General features: G+C 37.8%; 1 long non-coding RNA gene across 1 annotated transcript in view; it reads left to right on the forward strand.

Moving 5' to 3' along the window:
* Positions 1-23,183, forward strand: part of LOC140524082 (uncharacterized) — a 28,828-nt gene continuing 5,645 nt past the window's right edge. The window contains exons 1-3 of the long non-coding RNA XR_011973559.1: positions 1-218; positions 16,764-16,878; positions 20,939-21,177. This is a non-coding gene — a long non-coding RNA (uncharacterized lncRNA). The remainder of the gene's footprint in view (positions 219-16,763; positions 16,879-20,938; positions 21,178-23,183) is intronic.

The raw sequence follows: 23,183 nt of genomic DNA on the forward strand, positions 1-23,183 counted from the left end.
TCTCCCACCCCTGCTAATCTCCTGCCATGATGACCGATCACTCCAAAAGTACAAGACCACTCAGAATCAGCAGTGTCTCAACCCTCAGCACCAACTTCCAATGAGGAATAACCCCTCCACCAAGCAATAGCTGCCAGTGAGACAGACCCCTACTCCAGGACACACTCCCCTACCTCCAGGGGCTTAAGGACATTCATGATGACCTCAATACACTTCAGGTGCTCAAATTTCTGTCTGTCTCCTAGTGAGCCCAGACTGAGGGTGAGAATACTAGTCAGCAAAAGCAGCATAAATATAACACATTCATATAATATGTTATATATTACATATATGTTATTTATGTAAAAATGTAATGTGTTATACTATGTACTTGTGTGTGTTTATCCTTCACTTTCAAAGAAGACCATGCCATCAGAGAAATAATAACATGACTTGCACTTGACTTTGTTTTGAGTGAGGGAGGGCTGTGCAGGTTACCACCCTCACTTCTCCTCCAGAGCCATCTGAATCCAGTGACCAGATATCCATCAGGATGACTGGAGATGACCCAGGATGCACTGGGAGACCTTGGGACTTTCAGGCTAAGCCTTTTCATGTACTCACTTAGTGGAAGGTAAAGCCCATTGAGTGGATAGGCCCCTTTAAGAAGTGATCAGGGAGCCAAGGGACCACCAACCAAAGACACAGTCTGGGTGACAGCTTCTTACTCTTTCTCTCTCATCTGTCGTAACAGTTACCACACATCTTGTTGTTTCTATGTCCACAGCATCTCTCTTATTCCTCCTTTCAGCTCACATGGCCACCACGCAAGTTTCGCCCCTCATCATCCAGCAGATGGAATATTGTAATTGCCCCACTCTGGTCTCCTTGCCTCAAATCTTCAGCCTCTGCCCAGCAGGCAAAAACAAAGATCTCCCCCTGTCACCTCCCTACTCGATGAATTTAAGTGGTTCCCTACTACTTCAAAGATCAAACATTAACCTTTAACATTGAAAACCCTTCCCAACCTGCCTTTTCCCTCTCTTTTTTTTTTTTATTAATTTTTTTATTTTTTTTAATGTTTAACAATCACTGCCATACAATTGCGATTATATCCCTCCCCACCCACCCCCCACTACCTCCCTCCCTCCCCACGACTGCATACAATTCTGTATAGATTCTACATATACTTTCCTATTGAGTATATTTTCACTATCGTCATGCTATGTAGTCAGACTAAGATAAATGAAAGAATCCGTATAACAAATCAGAACATGATACACAAACAGATACACATACACAAACATGATCTGCTACATTATGCGAGTGACTTCCATATTTCTCTCTCTGAGTGTGGAAGGCTTTTTGCCTTGAGGTCCACCAATGGGATTTTTTTTTTTTTCAGAAGTTCTTGTGTTATTACAAAAATCTAAGTCTACCAGAAAAAACTCTCACACACTGTGGTTGTTGCTGTGCATAAAGTTCTCCTGGTTCTGCTCCTTTCACTCAGCATCAGGTCATATAAGTCCTTCCAGGCCTCTCTGAAGTCTTCTTGTTCATCATTTCTTATGGCACAATAGTACTCCATTACATTCATATACCATAATTTATTCAGCCATTCCCCAATTGATGGACATCCCCTTGACTTCCAGTTTTTGGCAACTACATAGAGTGCTGCTATAAATATTTTTGTACATGTGGGACCCTTTCCCATTTTTATGATCTCTTGGGGATATAGTCCTAGTAGCGATATTGCTGGGTCAAAGGGTATGCACACTTTTGTAGCCCTTTGGGCATAGCTCCAAATTGCTCTCCAGAATGGTTGGATGCGCTCACAGCTCCACCAACAATGAATTAGTGTTCCAACTCTCCCACATCCTCTCCAGCATTTATCATTTTCTTGTTCTGTCATGTTTGCCAATCTTATAGGTGTGATGTAGTACCTCAGAGTTGTTTTGATTTGCATCTCTCTAACCAATAGTGATTTAGAGCATTTTTTCATATGATTATAGATAGCTTTAATTTCTTCCTCTGAAAATTGCCTGTTCATATCCTTTGACCATTTATCAATTGGGGAATGACTTGTATGATTATACATTTGGGTCAGTTCTCTATATATTCTAGAAATGAGGCCTTTATCCCCGAGCTTAGCTGTAAAAAATTTTTCCCAATTTACTACATCCCTCCGGATTTTGGTTGCATTGGGTTTGGTTGTGCAAAAACTTCTCAGTTTAATGTATTCAAAGTTATCCATTTTGCATTTCATAATGCATTCTATCTCTTCTTTAGTAAAGAATTCTTCCCTTCTCCATAGATCTGATAAATACACTATTCCTTGCTTCTCCAGTTTATTCATGGTATCAATCTTTATACCTAAATCATGTACCCATTTGGACTTTATTCTTGTGTACGGTGTCAGGTATGGGTCTATGCCTAATTTCCGCCACACTGTTATCCAGTTTTCCCAGCAATTTTTGTCAAACAATGAGTTCTTATCCCAGAAGCTGGGGTCCTTGGGTTTATCAAACAGAAGGTTGCTATATTCCTTGCCTACTGCATCTTGAGTGCCAAGTCTATTCCACTTGTCTACCTCTCTGTTTCTTAGCCAATACCAAGTGGTTTTGATAATTGCTGCTTTATAGTACAGTTTGAGGTCTGGTAGCGCTAGGCCACCTTCCCAAGCATTTCCCTTCATTAGTCCCTTTGATATTCTGGACCTTTTGTTTTTCCAAATGAATTTTGATATTATTTTATCCAGCTCTAGAAAGTAATTGTCTGATAGTTTAATTGGTATGGCACTAAATAAGTATATTAATTTGGGTAGAATTGTCATTTTTATTATATTAGCACGGCCTACCCATGAGCAACTAATGTTTTTCCACTTACTTAAATCTGAGTTTATTTGTGCAAAAAGTGTCTTGTAATTGTGTTCATATAGTCCCTGGGTTTGTTTTGGCAGGTAGACTCCTAAGTATTTTATACTGTCTAACCTAACTTTAAATGGGATTTCTCTTTCTATCTCTTGCTGTTGAACTTTGTTGCTAATATATAGGAATGCAGAGGATTTGTGTGGGTTTATTTTGTACCCTGCAACTTTGCCAAAGTTGTTTATTAATTCAAGTAATTTTTTACTTGAATCTCTGGGATTCTCTAGGTAAATCATCATATCATCTGCAAAGAGTGATAACCTAGTTTCTTCTTTGGCTATTCTAATTCCTTGAATATCTTTATCTTGTCTAATTGCTACAGCTAACATTTCTAGTACCATATTGAATAATAGTGGTGATAATGGACAACCTTGTTTCACCCCTGATCTTATTGGGAATGCATCTAGCTTATCCCCATTGCATATAATGCTTGCTGAAGGTTTTAGATAGATACTGCTTATTATTTTATGGAAAGTTCCCTTTATTCCTACGTTCTCCAATGTTTTTAGTAGGAATGGATGTTGTATTTTGTCAAAAGCTTTTTCTGCATCTATTGAGATAATCATGTGGTTTTTGTTAGCTTTGTTGTTGATGTGGTCGATAATGCTAATAGTTTTCCTAATATTGAACCAGCCCTGTAGTCCTGGTATGAATCCTACCTGATCATAATGTATTAATCTCGTGATTAGATGCTGTATTCGTTTTGCTAAAATCTTATTTAAAATTTTTGCATCTATATTCATTAGGGAAATTGGTCTATAATTTTCTTTCTCTGTTTTGTCTCTTCCTGGTTTGGGTATCAAAACCATATTTGTATCATAGAAAGAATTTGGGAGGACTCCTTCTTCCCCAATTTTCAAGAATAGTGTATGTAGTATTGGAATTAACTGTTCTTTAAATGTTTGATAGAATTCACTTGTGAATCCATCTGGCCCTGGAGATTTTTTCCTAGGGAGTTCATTGATGGCTTGTTCAATTTCTTTTTCTGAGATGGGGTTGTTTAAGTATTCAACTTCCTCTTCTGTTAATCTGGGCAATTTGTATTTTTTAAAATATTCATCCATCTCGTTTAGATTATCGAATTTGTGGGCATAAAGTTGGGCAAAGTAGTTTCTAATTATTGTTTTAATTTCCTCCTCATTGGAGGTGAGTTCACCCCTTTCATTTTTAATGTTAGTAATTTGGTTTTCTTCTTTCTTTTTTTTGATCAGATTAACCAAAGGTTTATCAATTTTATTAGTTTTTTCATAAAACCAACTATTGGTTTTATTTATTAATTCAATAGTTTTCTTTATTTCAATTTTATTAATCTCTCCTTTGGTTTTCAGTATTTCTAATTTGGTATTTACTTGGGGATTTTCAATTTGTTCTTTTTCTAGCTTTTTCAACTGCAAGCCTAAGTCATTGATCTCCTCTTTCTCTATTTTATTTATGTAAGCATTCAGAGATATAAAACTTCCCCTAATAACTGCTTTTGCAGTGTCCCATAAGTTTTGGTACGTTGTCTCACTATTGTCATTCTCTTGAATGAAGTTGTTGATTGTTTCTATGATTTCTTCTTTAACCCAATCCTTCTTTAGAATTAGATTATTTAGTTTCCAATTGATTTTTGGTTTCTCTTTCCATGGCCTTTTATTACATGTAATTTTTAATGCATTATGATCTGAAAAGGATGCATTGATTATCTCTACCTTTCTGCACTGGATTGTGAGATTTTTATGTCCTAGTACATGGTCAATTTTTGTAAATGTTCCATGTACCGCTGAGAAAAAGGTATATTCCTTTCTATTCCCATTTAATTTTCTCCAAAGATCTATCATATCTACCTTATCCAGAGTTTTATTTACCTCCTTAACCTCTTTCTTGTTTATTTTAAGGTTGGATTTATCGAGTTCAGAGAGGGGGAGGTTGAGGTCCCCCACTAGTATAGTTTTGCTATCAATTTCTTCCTTCAACTCCCCCAACCTCTCCTCTAAGATTCTGGATGCTATACCACTTGGAGCATACATGTTTAGTAATGATATTGCTTCATTGTCTATGGTGCCTTTTAGCAGGATATAGTTTCCATCCTTATCCCTTTTGATTAGATCTATTTCTGCTTTTGCTTTGTCTGAGATTAGGATTGCTACTCCTGCCTTTCTTACATGAGCTGAAGCACAATATATTCTGCTCCATCCTTTGACCTTTATCCTATGTGTATCCCCCCGTTTCAAATGTGTTTCTTGTAAGCAGCATATTGTTGGATTATGGCTTTTAATCCATTCTGCTATCCGTCTCCGTTTTATGGGAGAGTTCATCCCATTCACATTCACAGTTATGATTACAATCTGTGTATTTCCCTCCACCCTCTTTCCCACCATTTGTGCTTTTAACTCTCCCGTCTCCCTTCCCCTCCTCAATAGTATTCACTTTTCTCCCCCTCCTCCTGCAGCCTTCCCCTCCTTCTTTTAGCCCCCCTCCCTTTTAGTCCCCTTTACTCTTATTGCTTCTTTCCTCCCTTTTAGCCACCCTCCCCTTTCTTCCCCCTTCCCCTCCTACTACCTATAGAGCTAGTTAGGATTATCTGCTTAAGGTTATTGTTCCCTCCTTTGAACAAATCAGATGAGAGTACCTCTCAAACAATGCTCATCTCCCTCCCCTCCTTCCCTCTACTATGGTTTTGTACTTCTTCCTGTGATATAATTTGCCATTTTCTGCTTCCCCCTTTCCACACCTCCTATTACATTCCCTTCTCATACTTAAATCATATTTTTGCCATGACATCATTTACTTTATGCCCGTTCCCTCTACATATATCCCTTTTATCATAATAGCTGCACAGTTCTCAAGATTAACAGGTATCATCTTCCCTTACAGGGAGGTAAACAGATTGCCCTAATTGAGTTGCAAGTTTTTGTTTTTGTTTTTTCCCCCTCTGTTTACCTTTTTATGATTCTCTGGAGACCTGCATTTGAAGATCAAATTGTCTATTGAGTTCTGGTGTTTTGGTCAGGAAGCTCTGGAAATCCCTTATTTCGTTGAATGACTTTCTCCTTGCCTGAAATGTTATGCTGAACTTTGCTGGGTAGTTGATCCTCGGTTGGAGTCCCAACTCCTTTGCCTTACGGAATATTGGGTTCCAATTCTTTCGATCTTTTAATGTAGAAGCTGCAAGGTCCTGTGTGATCCTGACTGTGTGACCTTGATATTTAAATTGTTTCTTTCTGGCTGCTTGTAGTATTTTCTCCTTCACTTGATAGCTCTGGAATTTGGCAACTATATTTCTTGGGGTTTTGAGTTTGGGATCCCTTTCCGGTGGGGAACGGTGGATTCTTTCGATGACTATTTTGCCCTCTGAGTCTAGTACTTCTGGGCAGTTTTCCTTGATGATTTCCTGGAAGATATTGTCCAGACTCTTTTCTTCATCATGGGTTTCTGGCAGGCCAATAATTCTTAGATTTTCTCTCCTGGATCTATTTTCCAGGTCAGTTGTTTTTCCAATTAAATATTTTAGATTTTCTTCTATCTTTTCATTCTTTAGATTTTGTTTGACTGATTCTTGTTGCCTCATTGAGTCATTAGTTTCTACTTGCCCAATTCTAATCTTGATCGTATTGTTTTCTTCAGTTAGCTTTCGCATCTCCTTTTCCATCTGGCCAATTTTTCCCTTTAAGGAGCTATTTTCTCCATTTAATTTTTGTACTTCTTTTTCCATTCGACCAATTTTCCCAGTTAGGTTTTGGGTTTCCTTTTCCATCTGATCAATTTTCCCTATTAGGTTTTGAGTTTCCTTTTCCGTTTGATTAACTCTTCCTTTTAGGGAATTATTCTCTCCAGTTAATTTTTGAACTTCCTTTTCCATTTCTTCAATTTTCTTTTTCAGATTGATGTTCTCATCAGTGAATTCTTTTTTTATGGTTTTAAAATCATTGGCCAGTTTTTCTTTTATATCCTTCTTCAGACGTTCCAGGTAATCTAGTTGTGCTTGCGAGAAATTCATAGTCCCATCTGAGGTTTCAGATGGAAGTACAGTCTCAGCTCTGACCTCTTTGGTGTTTGTGTTTTGGTCCTTATCCCCATAGAAAGATTCTATGGTTTTTTCACTTTTCGTCTGCTTTTTCCGATTCATGATGTTGGCTGAGTGTTGTAGCTTTTGGTTCTTTCAGTCAGAAGATACAGATCTTTTAAGTTGAGTTGATGTTTGTCTAGGCTAAAAGCAGGCTTTTTTTTTGTTGTTGTTGTTGTTGTTGTTGTTGTTTCCCAGATCAACCCTGGGGTTAGCTTGATAGGTGTGTGCGAGGGGTGGTCTGGTCTCAGGATATCTCCTCAGCTGGCCTGAGGCAAAGGCAAGGTCCGGGGATGGTGATCCCAGCTTCCCTATTGTCTTCCCTTTCCCCTGGAGGGCTGGGGCACGCCTAGAGGCTAATGCGTGTTCCCGCCCCTCCTGGGGCTCGTCTCCCGGGCTGAGGCTTGCTTGGGTCTCAGTGCGAATTTTTCTCTGCCCTGGGTGGTCTGTCCCTCCAGATAGCCTCCACCACGGTGGGAAGAATCCCCCTTTGCCACCTCTCCAGCCTCTGGTGTTATGAGACCACCCGCCCCCTTCTGCTGCTCCCACTGATCCAGGATCAATCTGGGGAAGAATTTTATGGTTCCCTCACGGTCATCGGGGGGGAGGGGAGAGCACTTACTGATCACTCCGGCATCCCAGCTCCTGGATGTTCAAGTAGTGACCCACTGAAGTCCCGTCTTTAGGCTGAAGATTTCAAAGGCTGTTGCGCTGATATCGTTGGCTCGGCCTGGCTTATCTCCTGCTCCGCTGGTCTCGCCCGCCACTCTCGGGCCCCTCGGGTCGCCTCCGCCCTGCCGCGCCGACCGCGCTGCGCTGTGCGCCGGGCTCTTACCCCCGCGGAACAGATCCCTCCCGTGGACCTTCCAGTCCAGCCTGGGCTCCGAATCTGTCAAAGTCCGTCTCCCACTGGATTCTACACCTCCAAAGTCTGGTCAGACTCTCCCCCCAGATATATCCAGAGTTTTTCCAGGAGCTTAGGTGAGTCGTTGCTTTCACTCCGCCATCTTGGCTCTGCCCCCCTTTTCCCTCTCTTTACAGTCTTATTACACATCATTCCCTTCCATGCATTCTCTGTATGGCCTAGCTACACTAGCCTACTTGTTGTTTCTCCCTCATGACACTCCTTCTCAAGGCCTTTGCACCAGCTCTTCCCTATCCCTGGAATGCTATCTCTCCTCAACTATGGCCTCTTAGAACCTCTGGCTTTTTTCATTACTTCACCACCCCCTTCTGCAGGGACCATTTTTCCTCTGCTAATACTTTGCCTCTAAGGCAACTTTGAATTTGTTTTGTATGTATCTTCTAGAGATACATAGACATACATGCTGTCTTCCCACCTGTTAGAATATAAGCTCCTTGAGGGCAGGGACTGGTTTCCTTTAGGAAAGGGAAGGGAAGGGAAGGGAAGGGAAGGGAAGGGAAGGGAAGGGAAGGGAAGGGAAGGGAAGGGAAGGGAAGGGAAGGGAAGGGAAGGGAAGGGAAGGGAAGGGAAGGGAAGGGAAGGGAAGGGAAGGGAAGGAAAAGAAAGGGAAGGGAAGGAAAGGAAAGGAAAGGAAAGGAAAGGAAAGGAAAGGAAAGGAAAGGAAAGGAAAGGAAAGGAGATTATGTACCATAATTTTGTATTCTAATGTATAATTATATTATGTATCATAATGTATTATAAATCCATAATATGATTGTTGTATTAGGTATTATAATGTATTAAAAATCTATAATTATATTATGTATTATAATAACATAATTATATTATGTAATATAACTATATTATGTTATTTATATTGTGTATTATAACGTATCAATATATTATATTATTATAAATCTATATAATTATGTAATGTATGGGATATAAAATCATATGATATTCAGTCATTTCAGTCATGTCTGACTCTTCATGACCCCATTTGGAGTTGTCTCAGCAAAGATACTGGAGTGCTTTGCCGTTTCCTTTTCCAGCTCATTTTACAAATGAGAAACAGCCAAGCAGGGTTAGGTGACTTGCCATGGTAACCCTTCTAGTAAGCAACTAAGGCCAAACTTTAACTCAGGGAAATGAATATTCCTGACTCCAGCCCTGGTGTTCTGTGCACTATGGCGCCACCTACCTGCAGCATATCATATATTACATAATAAAATTGAGATAAAAAGATATTTATTCATCATACATAAGGATATAATATATTAATGTACTCATAATAAAATACAATAAATATATCATTGTTATACATTTATAGTATATTATAGTAATTATGTGCATTCTATATGTAACTATGCATATATGACATTATATCACTTATATATTTAATACTACATGTTATAGATAATATATTTAGGTTTTATATTACATATCACATGCAATGTGATATGCTGTATACAAATGTAATATATAATATATTCAAGGTTATATATAATCTAATATATTATATATCATATGTTATAGGTTGCATATTATTTAATACATTATATCATATTATACTATGTATATTATTTAATTATATAATATATGACATATATGTAATTTTATTATCACATACAATATTATAAGTTTACTTATATTTTATAGAAGTAACTTGTGGTAAAGTGGATAGAGTACTGAGCCTGAAATCAGAAAGCCCTGAGTTCAAATCCATCCTCAGACACTTCCAAGCTACGTGACCTTGAACAAGTCACTTAAACTCTTTGCCTCAATTTCCTCATCTGTTAAATAGGGATAATAATCGCACTCAGAGTTGTTGTGAGGATCAAATGAGATAATATTTGTAAAATACTTACTACAGTTTCTGGCACACAGTTAGCTAACATCATCACAGGCTAGTTGAGAGGAAAATACTTTCTAAATTTTAAAACACACAATGTTAGATATTTTTATTAGTATAGAATCCATTTATCCATCTCTAATACAATTAATCAAGATAAATTATCCCTCAGCACTTCACTACTTACCAAATAACACTCTGATTACTAGGTCAGTTCTCCAGGTACTTTGAAATCAGAAATCAGATGGTATCTTAGAGAGTATTTGTAAGCATTCTGATCATTTGACAAATGTAGCCCTCCAAAATCTAATTTTCATTCAGGTTTTAATTAGATTTTTGTGAATTTAATTCATGTGAGTCAATTAATCATAACTTGACCAGTCCCCAAGTATAAGTAGTTCTAGATGGGTACAGTGAATAGAGTGCTGTACTTGGAGACAGGAAGACCTGAGTTCAAATTCAGCCTCAAATTCTTGCTAGCCATGTGACTCTGGGCAAGTCATACAACTTCTGTCTGCCTATTTCTTCAACTGTAAAATGGGAATAAATACACCTAATAGTGTTTTAAGGATAAAATGAGTTAGTATGTGTAAGTCACTTGTAAGCCATAAAATGCTATATAGATGCTAGCTATTATTATTGCTCAAAGAACATTTTTTTTTAGCCATCACTTTATGTAAGAAACTGCTTAAGGAACTATGGGGTTAGGAGAATGGATGAGAGAGTTACAAAGACAGCTAAGATTAGATAGTAGCCCTCAAGAAGCTCATAGTCTTGTTTGAAAGGCAAGATATAAAACCCTGAAAAGCCAAATAGCAATATAACTAAAACGTATCAATCAATAACCACTATTAAGCATTTACTATGTGTCAGGTGCTATGCTAAGCACTTGGGATACATTTAAAGGCAAAAACAGTCCCTGCCTTCAAGGAGTTTATGTGCTGGTGAGATGTAAAATACTAAGTATGTACAATATGCATCCAGAAGCAATGGAAAGTAACCTAAGAGGGGAAGGCTCTAGCATCTTGGGGAGGGGAAGGGTGAACAAGACCAGCAAAGGGCTTCTGTGCAAGATGGCATTTGAACTGAGTTTTGAAGGGAACCAGGAATTCTTAGAGGTAAAGGTAAGGAAGGAGATCATTCCAGCCAGGTTGGGGACAGTCTATAGAAAAGAATGGAAATGGAAGTTGGAGTCTCATTTGTATTGAATAGCAAGTAGGACAATATGTCTCTATCATACAGTGGGTGGAGGAGAGCAACATGTGAGACATCTGGAAAGACAGGAAGAAGCCACGTTGGGAAGTTTCTGTGGAATCTGTAGTCATCCATGGGAGTACTTCCTCAAATGGTACAGGCAACAAACCTATCTATTCTCTCTAATCATGTTTCTTTTTTGTCCATGTCTTACTATAAAATCCTTCAGACATGGCTTTCCTCTGGGTCTCAAGTACTAGGGTACTAGCAAAACATAGGGGTCTATACATTTCTTGCTCTTGTCAAATGACCATTTTTGTTGTCAAGTCATTTCTATCATGTCCAACTCTTCTTGACTCTTTTTGGGGTTTTCTTGGCAAGTGTACTGGAGTGGTTTGTCATTTCCTTCTCCAGCCCATTTTACAGATGAGAATCTGAGGCAAACAGGGTTAAGTGATTTGTCCAGGATCACACAGCTAGTAAATGAGGCTAGATTTGAACTCATCTGGTTGAATCTTCCTGATTCCTTCATCCACAGCACCACCTAGCTGCCCATACTTAGATATTTTATGTGCTTTGTGTGCTTACAATTTTCTACCAAAAATCCTATATAACATTTTAAAATTTCATTTTAAAGTAACATTGCTTTCAGCTATTGTGTCTCCCCTCTTGAAAAGGAAACTCTTTCCTAGGGAAAACAATTTCTAGGCACTTTGGGGCAGTTCCTCTTGGATTTATACTAATTAAACTTCTATAGGAAAGGGTGGTAGTCCCTACTGATGACTTCTCTTTTATCCATTTTCCATTTCTAGTGTCAATAGCTTATTTGAATAAGTCAGGTTAAAACTACCTCATTATTATGTGAAGTTTCTTCTTACCCTTTCTTCTTTCTTTTTATTTAGTACTTATTTCAACCTTTGCTTTTACCAGTTGTTGTCTGACTGCATGGAGACAGTTGAATCAGTCATAACCTTCATATCATTATCCTATAATTTTCTGTCTATTCAACTTTTTTTGTACAATGCTTACCATGTTCAGAATCTGCCGACATTCATCCTGGAAGAAGGTTTATGTAGGGATGAGGTTTCTGAGGAATTTACAAACCTGTAGATTCTCTCATTTCTTAGTCCAGAACCATATAACTTAAAATATTTTTCAAGATCCTCCTTCGTACTCACCTTTGCACTGAAGTTACCTAGTTCTACTGTATATACACACATATGCATGCAGGCATGCACACATGCAGGCACAACACAGAATGACTCAGTCTGGAAAATCTTGCTGACTTCTTCATAGATTTTCTCTACCTCTATAGCCACTACAACGAGTGTTGACCTGTAGGTTGCAATTCTCTTTGTAAACATTTTTTTGTTCATACTCACTTTGAGCACTATAAGGTTATAAGATAAGGCATTACATGAATTCACATTTCTTGCATCCTTTGGGTACACAATGCAAAGACTTCTACCAGCTTTTTTATTTGTTTCTCCAATTAGAATCTAGGAGTTATCAATACATTCAGCTACTATTTCGTTATATCTTCTGGTTTTAGACTAATTATAAAGCTCAGTTTCTTTATTAATATGTCAACTCTCAGAATAATAGATTCTCATAGATGGAAAAGACTTCAAGGCTTATCTGTACCAATCTCTACCTGAATAAAAATCCTCTCTATAACATCCAACATTGACAAGCTCTCTGTAGGGGAGTGATGTAATCAGAGTGGTACAATGAATGAGATCAATTAGGCAGCAGTGTTGCCTACAGCAAAAACTGGAAGGAAAAGAGACTGGAGGCTAGGAAACTGGGCAATAGTAACAAGTATAGTAGTTGAGGCACAGATACATAAAATTTCTAGAAATTAAAAAAAAAAACAAGAAAAATAATACATCATATACCCCCAAGGAGGTCATAGCTAAGAAGAAAATCTTCACATAGACCAAAATATTTATAACATCATGTTTTGTTGTAACAAAGAACTGGAAACAAAATAGATACCCATCAATTGGGGAATTGCTATACAAATTGTAGTATATGAATATAATGAAATATTATTTTAAGAAATATGCTTTAAAAATGATGAATATGATAATACAGAGAAACTTTGAAAGACATGAACTGAATCAGTGAGGTAAACAGAATCCAGAAATCAATACATAATGGCCACAATAATGTAAATGGAAAGAATAACCACAAAAAAAATCAAAACTGAATTTGAAGATATGAGAAAACAACACCCCCCCCCCACACACACACACACAGACACTCTGTTTTGCAGAGGTGGGAGGTCCCATGGGCATGGAACATAATATATATTTTCAGGCTTTTTCAAAGTATTGATCAGCTTTGCTGATTTTTTCTTTTCCTCTTTTTTGTGTTCTTTAAAAATAATATTTATTAAATTGTATAGCTCTCTGGGGAAATTTAGGTTATATAAAAACAAAAGATATCAATAAAATATTTTTAAAAAGAAAAAATAAGAATGAAACATTGCAGAGCTTCATAAATGAGATTTATAATCACTCAACAGATGTCAGCCTACATGGAATTAGACTACTTATAGTTTCAGACCAAGATATACATACAGTGGGATTTGTTTTTATTATTCTTTCTAAAACTTCATTAACTTATCTATAAAATCCTGGGTCCAGAATGAAAAAAAAGGAAAGTAAAGCCAGTTGTATTGTCTTGGATAATTTACACAGTTCTTGTAATGATTATAAGCTTCTCCCAGAAACAAAAGCCATCTTTTTTAGCATTGACATTTTTCTATTGATGATATGTGGTTGAGATTCAGGAAATACAGCATGATGTTCTGCTACTTCCTATCCATATAAACCTGTTCAGTCACCCTTTCTGGACCTCAGTTTTTTCCTATGTTAAAAGGGATATTGGAATAGATGATGAGAGGTCCTTTAAACTTCCAAATATTTGATCTTATGAGCCTATAATCCAAAGAATTTAAGTTGAGAGTGACCCAAAGTACAACAGAGAATTGGTTGGAATGAGCAGGTTGCAACTCATTAATCAACAAGAATTTTGTAGGAGAAGAAGCATAAAGGATGGTATAAGAAAAAAAAGAGAAAACAGAAAAAAAAGTGGATTGATCTGGTGGCAAAAAATAATTGGGCAACAACAAGAATTGTATATTCAGATAATAATTACATACTTTCCAAGTAAATTCATTTTAAATAGTTTTAGTTTTCATTATAAAGGAACAATACAGGCTTCTGAACTGCAAGAAAACATGTTGCTCTTCAGCTGGCCAATCAATAGTGCTAATCAGTCAATCTCATCATTGAGAGCCCAGGTTATTAAAGGGATGTCAGGATCCAGGTAAACCACTGTCCACTCAGTTCCTCCTGCCTTGTTTCATAATAACATGGGGTGGCAGACTAGTTCTATGTCAAACATCCACCTATGAGTCAACCTTTAACACAGACAACTGATTAGGGTCTAGCCTATCTGTAGAAGCAGCTGGTTAACGGAACAGGGAGGTTCTGGGTACAAAGCCCAGTGCTTTGCCAACAATCATCTCAGGAATGAGCAACAAGATGACAGCTAAGAAAGGGATGTCCTACAGTATTCATCAGTCCCAGAAGCTTGTCATTAGGCAGGCCATCAGTCTGGAGGAATGAGGAAGTATAAGGCTATAACTACAGGGACAAATGCCAAGAAAGTAAAGACATTCAAAATTCAATTAGTCAGAGGTCTTATCCTAACCAATCCAACAGGGGATAAGAAGGAAGGAACAAACATTTCTTAAGCTCCTATACTGTGTTACTAAGCACTTTACAAATATCTCATTTCATTGTCTTAACAATTCTGGGAAGTAGGTACTTTTATTATTCTTATTTTACAGCTGAGGAAACTGATGCACACGGTAGTCAAATAACTTGTCCAGATTTGCAGAGCTAGTAAGTGTCTGAGACTGGATTTGAACTCAGGTCTCTCAGTCTTCAGGTGCAGTACTCTATCTACTGTGCCACCTAGCTGTCTAGTGGTTATATATGAAAGGTACTGAGGATATAAAGAACACATATAGAAATGGGATTTGGTTCTCTGAGTCCAGAAAAATGCAGGTAGACCAATTTGACTCTAAGATAGAGGATGTGAAGAGGATTCATGTAAATTAAGACTGGAAAGGTTTGCTGGAAGAGTATTGTAAGTGTCTTTTAAGCAGAAGAATTTTTATTTTATCTTAGTGGCAAGACAAAGCTACTATATATCAAAGACAAAAGCTCACCAAGAAGGGGAAACATATCCAAGGATCTTGCAAGTAACTTAGTAACTTGGGGGTAGGAGCTGTTTCATTTTTTGTCTTTGTGGCACAGTGCCTGGCACATAGTGGGTGCTTGTAGATCAACTAATTGGGTGACTCTTGGAATGCAAGCTCATGGTGTTCCATAAGCCCCTGGCTTTTCACATCTGTTTCAACCAACAAATATCAGCTGGTCCCACATCACACCCTTGTGCTATTGGGTCCACTAATTGAATAGGTATAAGCACTAGGGCTATGATTTCACTGGTACAGGGCACTCTCAGTGAAGAAATTCACCCTATCGATGCAGGTCAACCTCAGCAAGCAATTTAAATAATCTTAGAAAGTTGCCTGTAGTACAGGGGTTAAGTGACTTATCCAGGGTAACACAACCACTGAAATACTCCATGTGTTGTTGAGTCATTTCAGATTCTTCATGACCCCATTTGGGATTTTCTTGACAAAGATACTAGTTTGTCGTTCCCTTCTCTAGCTCATTTTATATAAGAGAAACTGAGGCAAACAGGGTTAAGTGAAATATCGTTAGTAAATTCCTGAGGTCAGATTTGAACTCATGAACATGAATCTTCCTGATTTCAAGCCCAATGTCCTATCCACTGTGCCATCAAGGTGCCCTATAAAATACTAAATTGGCTCCACTAATAAGATAATAACAAGCGTTTTATAATAATAATAATAATAATAATAGCTACCATTTATACAGTGCTTAACATGTGCCAAACACTGTGCCAAATGCTTTACAAGTATCATTTCATTTGATTGTCACAAGCCCAAGAGAGAGAGGTAGGTACTATTCTTATTCCCATTTTACAGATGAGGAAAGTAAGACAAATAGAGGTTAAGTAGTGCACAATGGGGCTTCAAAATTCAAACCTTCTTTCAAGGGCACAGACAAAAAGATCATGCCATAAGTCCATGACTGGATCCCCTGGTCCTGGAGGGATACAGCCTCACTCACTAAGAGAGATACAACCAATAGAAGCCATGAAGAAGCTAGTTCCCAATGGGAATCCTGCAGAAGATACCATAGGATGAGAGGTCTGGAAGAGACTTCAGAAGCCATTTAGTTCAATCCCCTGCCCTGTTTTACTGATGATGAAAGGGAAGTTAAATGACCTGCCCAAGGTCACACGGACGATATCAGTGCCTGGATTTGAACTCTAGTCATCTGACTACCAGGCTACTTCACTTCCTGCCACCTTAAATTGCTCGTGTTCAGCAATTCAGTTGGGGGAGTGCATGAAGGAGGGAGGAGGCATGGCAACCCAGGAATAATTCAAACTCTTCAGAAAACTATTAAAAGAGAAAATTCTTTCCCTTATATGACTCCATCCTTTTCAGCTTTGCCAAACCTGCCTGCTCTCTGACACCAAGGGAGATGTTTAAACAGATGAAAAAGACCAGGGAGAATGAGGTAACTAAAAGTGGGAGGAGCAAGATTCAGGAGAAAAAAAAGAGAATATTTGGACCAGTAAGGAATGAGGCGATATCTAACAGGAAAAGGAGAGGTGGACAATTATCTTATTTAATTAAAAGATTGATTTGATAAAACCTTGCTGACAATTGTATTTCTGCTTCAGATCTTAGCACAGAGGACAGCTGAGGGAAGCTTCTAATTTCATTAGAGCTTGGCAGGAATCTGCTAATTGCCAAGCAAAGACGGACGAGCAAGCTAATATCACATTGTGAGAAAAGGTAGGAAGTCTGCAATAAATAAATTAAACCTCACTTGGGAGTTCCCAGATATTGAGTCTCAGAAGGAGTAAACAGATATGGAAAACAGTCACTTTGTCAATCAGTTTACCAGAAGAGTTAACCATGACAGCTCTACCAACAAGAATGGCTGAGGATAAAAATTTTGCTTTCAACATGTGTGTAAGGCAATTCTGCAGTGACCTATAGTTTGCACAACATATATGGAGGATGAAGGAGAGTGTTAATTAATCTTCCAAAGAGCCATGTTTCCAGGAGTGTAGAGGGAGATATTTAAAGATTAGCATCAAAGTAAACAAGAAAGAAAATTGGGGAATAGGATTCATTAGGTGACTAATTTTTATATTGTATTATACCTTGTATATTTATGTGTCGTCTGCTTATTTTTGCTAAATAAAGTCTCTAATTTAGAAATATGATTTGCATAACTTCACATGTACAATGGGTAGCATGTTGCTTGCGTTCTCAATAGTTGATGGAGGAGCTAAAGGGAAGGAGAGATTTTTAGAGCTGAAAATAAAAATTAAAAAGAAATTCATAAAGAAAAATAGAATATTATTGTATCATAAAAAATGACCAAGTTCTTAAAGTTCTGAACTGATGCAGAGTCAACTGAGTAGAATCAGGAGAGCGATTTATACAATGACAACATTATCATAAAGGAAAATAATTCTGAAAGACTTTAGACCTCTGAGCTCCATGAGTGCAATAAGAAATCAGTAATCCAGAGGATGAAGTAAGCTGCCTACCTCCTGACAAATTCAAAATAGAGAATAAGACTGACATTTCTGGACATGATGGCCCACGAAGAAGCTTGCTTCACTTATCTATGCATATTTTTGTAATGTTTTTTATTTTGATTGGTAATTATTTAATAAAAAACAAATGAAGAAAGAAGGGAGAGAGAGAGGGAGGGAGGAAGAAAAGAAGGAAGAAAGCAAGGATGGAACGAACGAACGAACAAATGAAGGAACGAAGGAACAAAGGAAGGAAGATAGAACTAGGGGAGGTTTTATCAGATTTCTATCTGGGTAAAGAAGAACTGGGCATTGGGGGAGAGAGAAGGGCACCTGGAGCTGGGGTGTAGGTCAAAGTTTAGGTTTAGTCCTGACTCCTACTAGGTGTGGAATTAATTTAATTTTTTTTTAACCTCAACTTGGTATTAATGTAAAATGTTTCTAGACCAACTGTCTAATTTGATCAAATATTTTTTTCCTTCCAAAACCAAAGCTAACAGCATATTTATTAAAACTAATCATGCACACATTTACCTACTTAAAACTTAGTGGAACAATTTGGCAATTTGGTGGTTTTGAAATTATGGTTCTCTTAAGTGTCAATGTTTTAAAAACAGTCTTCTTATAATTTTACAGACTTTTGTCATAAAGTACTGGGCAGCTAGGTGGCACAGTAGATAGAGCACCAGGACAGGAGTTGGGAAGACCTGCATTAAAATCCTGTCTCAGACACTCAGTAGCTGTGTGACCCTGGGCAAGTCACTTATCCCTGTTTGCCTCAGTTTCTTCATCTGTAAAATGAGCTGGAGAAGGAAAAGGCAAACCAAACCACTCCAGTATCTTTACCAAAAAAACCCCAAATGGGGTCACAAAGAACTAACTGGACATGACTGAACAACTGTTTTGTTAGACAATTTTTTGCTTTCATATTCCTTGTCAGTTTTGTGTTTGTTTATGTATGATCCAAAAGGAATACTGAACATCTGAATCTTGGATGATACCAACAAAGTAATAATTACAGAGATTTGAAAAAAAAGTTCCTCAGACTGAGGAACTGCATAAGGAATAAGCATTTATATAGCACCTACTACATTCCAGAAACTAGCCATGTCATTTGATACTCACAATAACTCTGTAAGGTAGCTGTTATTACCATTCTCATTTTATTACCATTCAGTTGAGGAAACTGAAATTAACAGAGCGGGAAACGTAGTTTTTGGCCATTATTGCAAATCTCACTTTGATGGGGTGAGTCAGGGGTCTTGCACTGCCCTGCAGTTGCTTCATTTAACAGGGCTGCAAGGCAACCAAATCCTTACAGTGGGAAGGAGTTTTCCAATAACCTGCAGAGAATATTATGTTGGGCTCCCCATTCATATCAAGAAGCACTTATAAGGGTATGAAATTATTCTCCTTCCTGGAAGAAAAAATGAAAGGGCTAAAAAAATGTGGTTTTTTGCTCTTCAGGTTGTCAGAGAAAATAAAGATTTCCTTGAAGAAATAGGGTAAAAAATAGTTCAACCAAGAATCAAAGAAGAGAGAGGAGGTGAAGAGGCAGAGGGCAGTTTAAGAGATTGGAGGGTGGAAAAATGTGATAAAGAGGAAGAAATGAAGATTTGGAGGTATATTATACATTTCGCACTCTTCCTATAGACAGAAGAATAGCTCATCTTTGGAGGATGAAGCATCTTGTGCAGAAAAGAACAACGATGGAGAATTGTGGTCAAAAAAAGAAGAGTAGTTATCTTAGAATCAGAGATTAGCATGTACAACAATAGAGCTGGATGATGCCTTGGAAATCCAGTTTAATTCACTCATCTTATAGATGAAGAAACTCAGGTCTGGAAAGTTTCCATGACTTATCTAAGTTCAGGCAAGTAGAGACAGAGCCAGAACTGAACCCAGGTCTTCTAATTCCAAATCCAATGGTCTTGCTACTACCCTGTGGTTGAGTAAGACTGTCAGACAAAAGGACAAGTAATTCACAGAAGAAAATATCTGAGGTGATAGACTGCAACAGAACCCATGGCTTCAGATGGTAATTAGATAGATAGATAGATAGATAGATAGATAGATAGATAGATAGATAGATAGATAGATAGATGATAGACAGATAGATAAAAACAATGTATTTGTATAAAATGTGTGTGTGTGTGTGTGTGTATATATATATATACAGAAAGAGAAAGGAAGAAGAATGGGGAAGGGGGAGGGAAGAAAGAATGGGGAGAGGAAGAAAGAGGAAGAAAAGAAAGAGGGAAGGGGAAGAGGAAGAGAAAGAAGAGGGAACAGGATATAATGGGATAGCTAAGTGGTGCCTTGGAAAAAATACAGACCTAGAGTCAGGAAGATCTAAGTTCAAATCTAACCTTTAGGTACTCTAGATATGTGACCCTGGGTAAATCCCTTAACCTTTTTTTTCCCTCAGTTTCCTCATCTGTGAAATATGGATCATAATAGTACCTATTTTCCAGGGTGGTTATGAGGATCAACTGAAATAATAATTGTAAAGCAATTAGAACAGTTCTTGGCACATAGTAAGTGCAACACACTTAATACAACATACAATAATAACTAACACAAATGTTAGTTATTATTCTTAATGGGAGAGGAGGGAATGGGGACCTGCTCTCCTTCTACTTCTCCTTAGTACTAGGTATTCTTTTTGCTCCCACCCATTTACAATCTTTTAATTGCTTTTTTGATTCAGGATTTAATAAGTTACTTAGATTTCATCTTAATACTAAAGAATAAAGATAACTTTCTTAAAAGAACAAGACCTCAGCAACCCACACCAACAGCTGTGGCCCAAGCAAGGTATTTCACAACATCCCATATCCACAGGGAACAGAAGATCATAAGTCTAACCTCTTTCTTTCTCCAGTTACTCCCAAGCTTAAAGATATTAGACTGTTCTTTGCTGTAACATAAACCTCCCATCTCTACATGCTGCAGAAGGGGATTATCTCAGTCACTCACAGCACTTTCTAGGGAGGCATGTGAACTCTAATTGACTCTTAATAGACTTGCCTCTAGAACCAGATGTTTCTTGGATCTCTTAGCTGGGGTTTGATCATTTTCAACAGAATGATAGGCAAGGATTTCAGAAAGCCTTTCTCCCCAGCTGCTCTCAACTCAAACTATTCGCCTGCTTTAAAAAAAAAAAAAAAGCAATATCTCCAAACCATTGAGGGGATGGGGCATGGCCATAAGTCCCCTTTTTACTCTGCAGCCATTCACTGCTATGACCTAAGCTCCCTCTTTACCTTCACTCGACAACTTAGCTTTTCTATCATGTCTTCCAGGATGCTTTATCACTTGGGTTCTGCAGTGAGTATCTCGTCCACGCTGGGGGCTACATCACAAATGACAGTGCTTCTCTCAGTCTGGAAAGTGTTTCACCAAACAGCTTTTGGAGAGACAATCTCCCAGAAATCCCAGGGCCAGATCCAATCCAGTGTGTCTTCTGCATATGAATATACAAATTGAAAGTAATAAACAGATTGCATTAGAGCTCCTAAAACAAAGAGCTAGCAGTGACCTTGTAAGTATCACTGAAACTTGATAGAATGAGACTCAAAACTGAAAAATCATACGTTATTCAAAAGGAATGAATAAGAGGGGGTAAAACAGAACCATATTTTTAAAAGATACATTCATATGAAGAAACCCAGGAACTTAAATTGGGAAAAATGGATAAGGAGCAAATGGAAGGAGAAAGGGAACACTTTTCTTCTCCCCCAATTTGGAATAATAGCTATTCCAAACTCTTTTTTTCCCTCAAACCCCATGTGTCCTGCTGTCCTTTAAAAGAGGACCTTTTCTCTTTTCCTTTAATTCATACCTCAAAAATCCCTCTTTGGCATCCCTCATTCTCTCCTACTTTGCTCCAGTCCATGACAAAAGAAGTTGTCCTCTTTCCCAAGGCCAACTCATCTATTTGCATATTTGTATCCTTCATCCCCTTCCTTCCCTTCTGAGGAACTTGAACATTCTGTGTGTCTATCTCTCTCTGTCTCTGTGTCTCTGTATCTGTCTCTCTCTGTGTCTCTGTCTCTCTGTCTCTCTCATTCTATTTCTGTCTCTGTGTGACTCTCTCTTATCCTCCCTCTTCTTCCTTCTTTCCCTCTCAAATGTCAATGAATAAGCATATATGATTTAAGATGCATACAGAAGAGATAAAAGGTAACCTTTGAGGGGAACATACTAACAGCTAAAGAGATTATGAAAGATTTCCCATAAAAGGTAATGTCTGAGCAGCACCTTGAGGGAATCCAGAGAATCTTAGAAGTAGAGGTGAGGAGAAAGAGCATTCCAGGCATAGGGGAGAGCCAGTGCAAAGACAAGGAGAGGGGAAATGGAGAGTTCTGTGTGAGAAATAACAAACAACTGTACATGGCTGGTCCATAGAATACATAAAGAGGATTAATGTAGAAGATTAGAAATATAATAACAACTAACAACAATATTTATATGTTGTCGATATATATGTATATATATTGAGATTTACAAAGTGCTTTACATATATATCTCATTAAGTCCTCAGAACAACTCTCTGAGTTAGATGATATTATTATCCCCATTTCACAGATGAAGAAACTGACTGTGAGATATTAAGCAACTTTCCCAGGGACACACAGTTGTTGTCTGAGTTCGAATTCAAATTCACGTCTTTCTGACTCCAACTCTAACAATCTATCCTTTTTTACCACCTCGCTACCATATAGAACAAGATCAGGCTGTGAAGAACTTGTAAGTGACAAGCATTTCATTCATATTTGATTCTAGAAGTAATAGGAAGCCACAGAAGTTTACTGAGTAGTAGTGTCCTGACCAAACCTGTGCTTTTAGGGAAATTACTTTGTTAGCTATGTGGACAATGGACTGGAATGGGAAGAGACTTGAGGCAGAAAGATCAATTAGGAGGCTATTGCAATAATATAGGCAAGAAGTGATGAAGGCCTGAAGTGGGATGGGAGCTGTATAAATGGAAAGAAGAAGCTATATTTGAGAAATCTGGAAAAGGAACAGATGGAATTTGGCAGATGGTTGGATCATTCATTTTTTATATTATCAAAATTTCATTCTTGAAAGCCTCCCTTTCTTCTTGAGCTGTATTCTAATCAGGGTCTTCAACCATGAGAAGTTTTCTTTTCTCTGATCTTTTAAAAATCTGCTCTTCAAAAATATAAGGTAATAATAATTCACATTTACATAATGATCCTGGAAGTTAGCAAGTGTCTGAGGCAAGATTTGAATTCAGTTCTTTCTGACTCCGAGACAAGCACTCTATTTATTGTACCACCTCACTGGCTTTGATGTAGCAGCCATGAAGAGTACCAATTTAGAGATAAACTCGTGCAAAATATTGAGTAGGAGTATAATGTATTAAGAATGAAGCATCAAAAAATAGTCGTGAGGGAAAAGTAAAGGGATTTCTACACAAGGATTTAACTAAAATAATCCCAAGAACATTAATTGTAAGTGGAAGCATGACTGTGTGTTTGTGTGTGTGTGTGTGTGCGTATGTATCTGTGTGTGTGTGTGTGT

The sequence above is a fragment of the Notamacropus eugenii genome, chromosome 2 (genome assembly GCF_028372415.1).
Source record: "Notamacropus eugenii isolate mMacEug1 chromosome 2, mMacEug1.pri_v2, whole genome shotgun sequence".
Classification (NCBI taxonomy): domain Eukaryota; kingdom Metazoa; phylum Chordata; class Mammalia; order Diprotodontia; family Macropodidae; genus Notamacropus; species Notamacropus eugenii.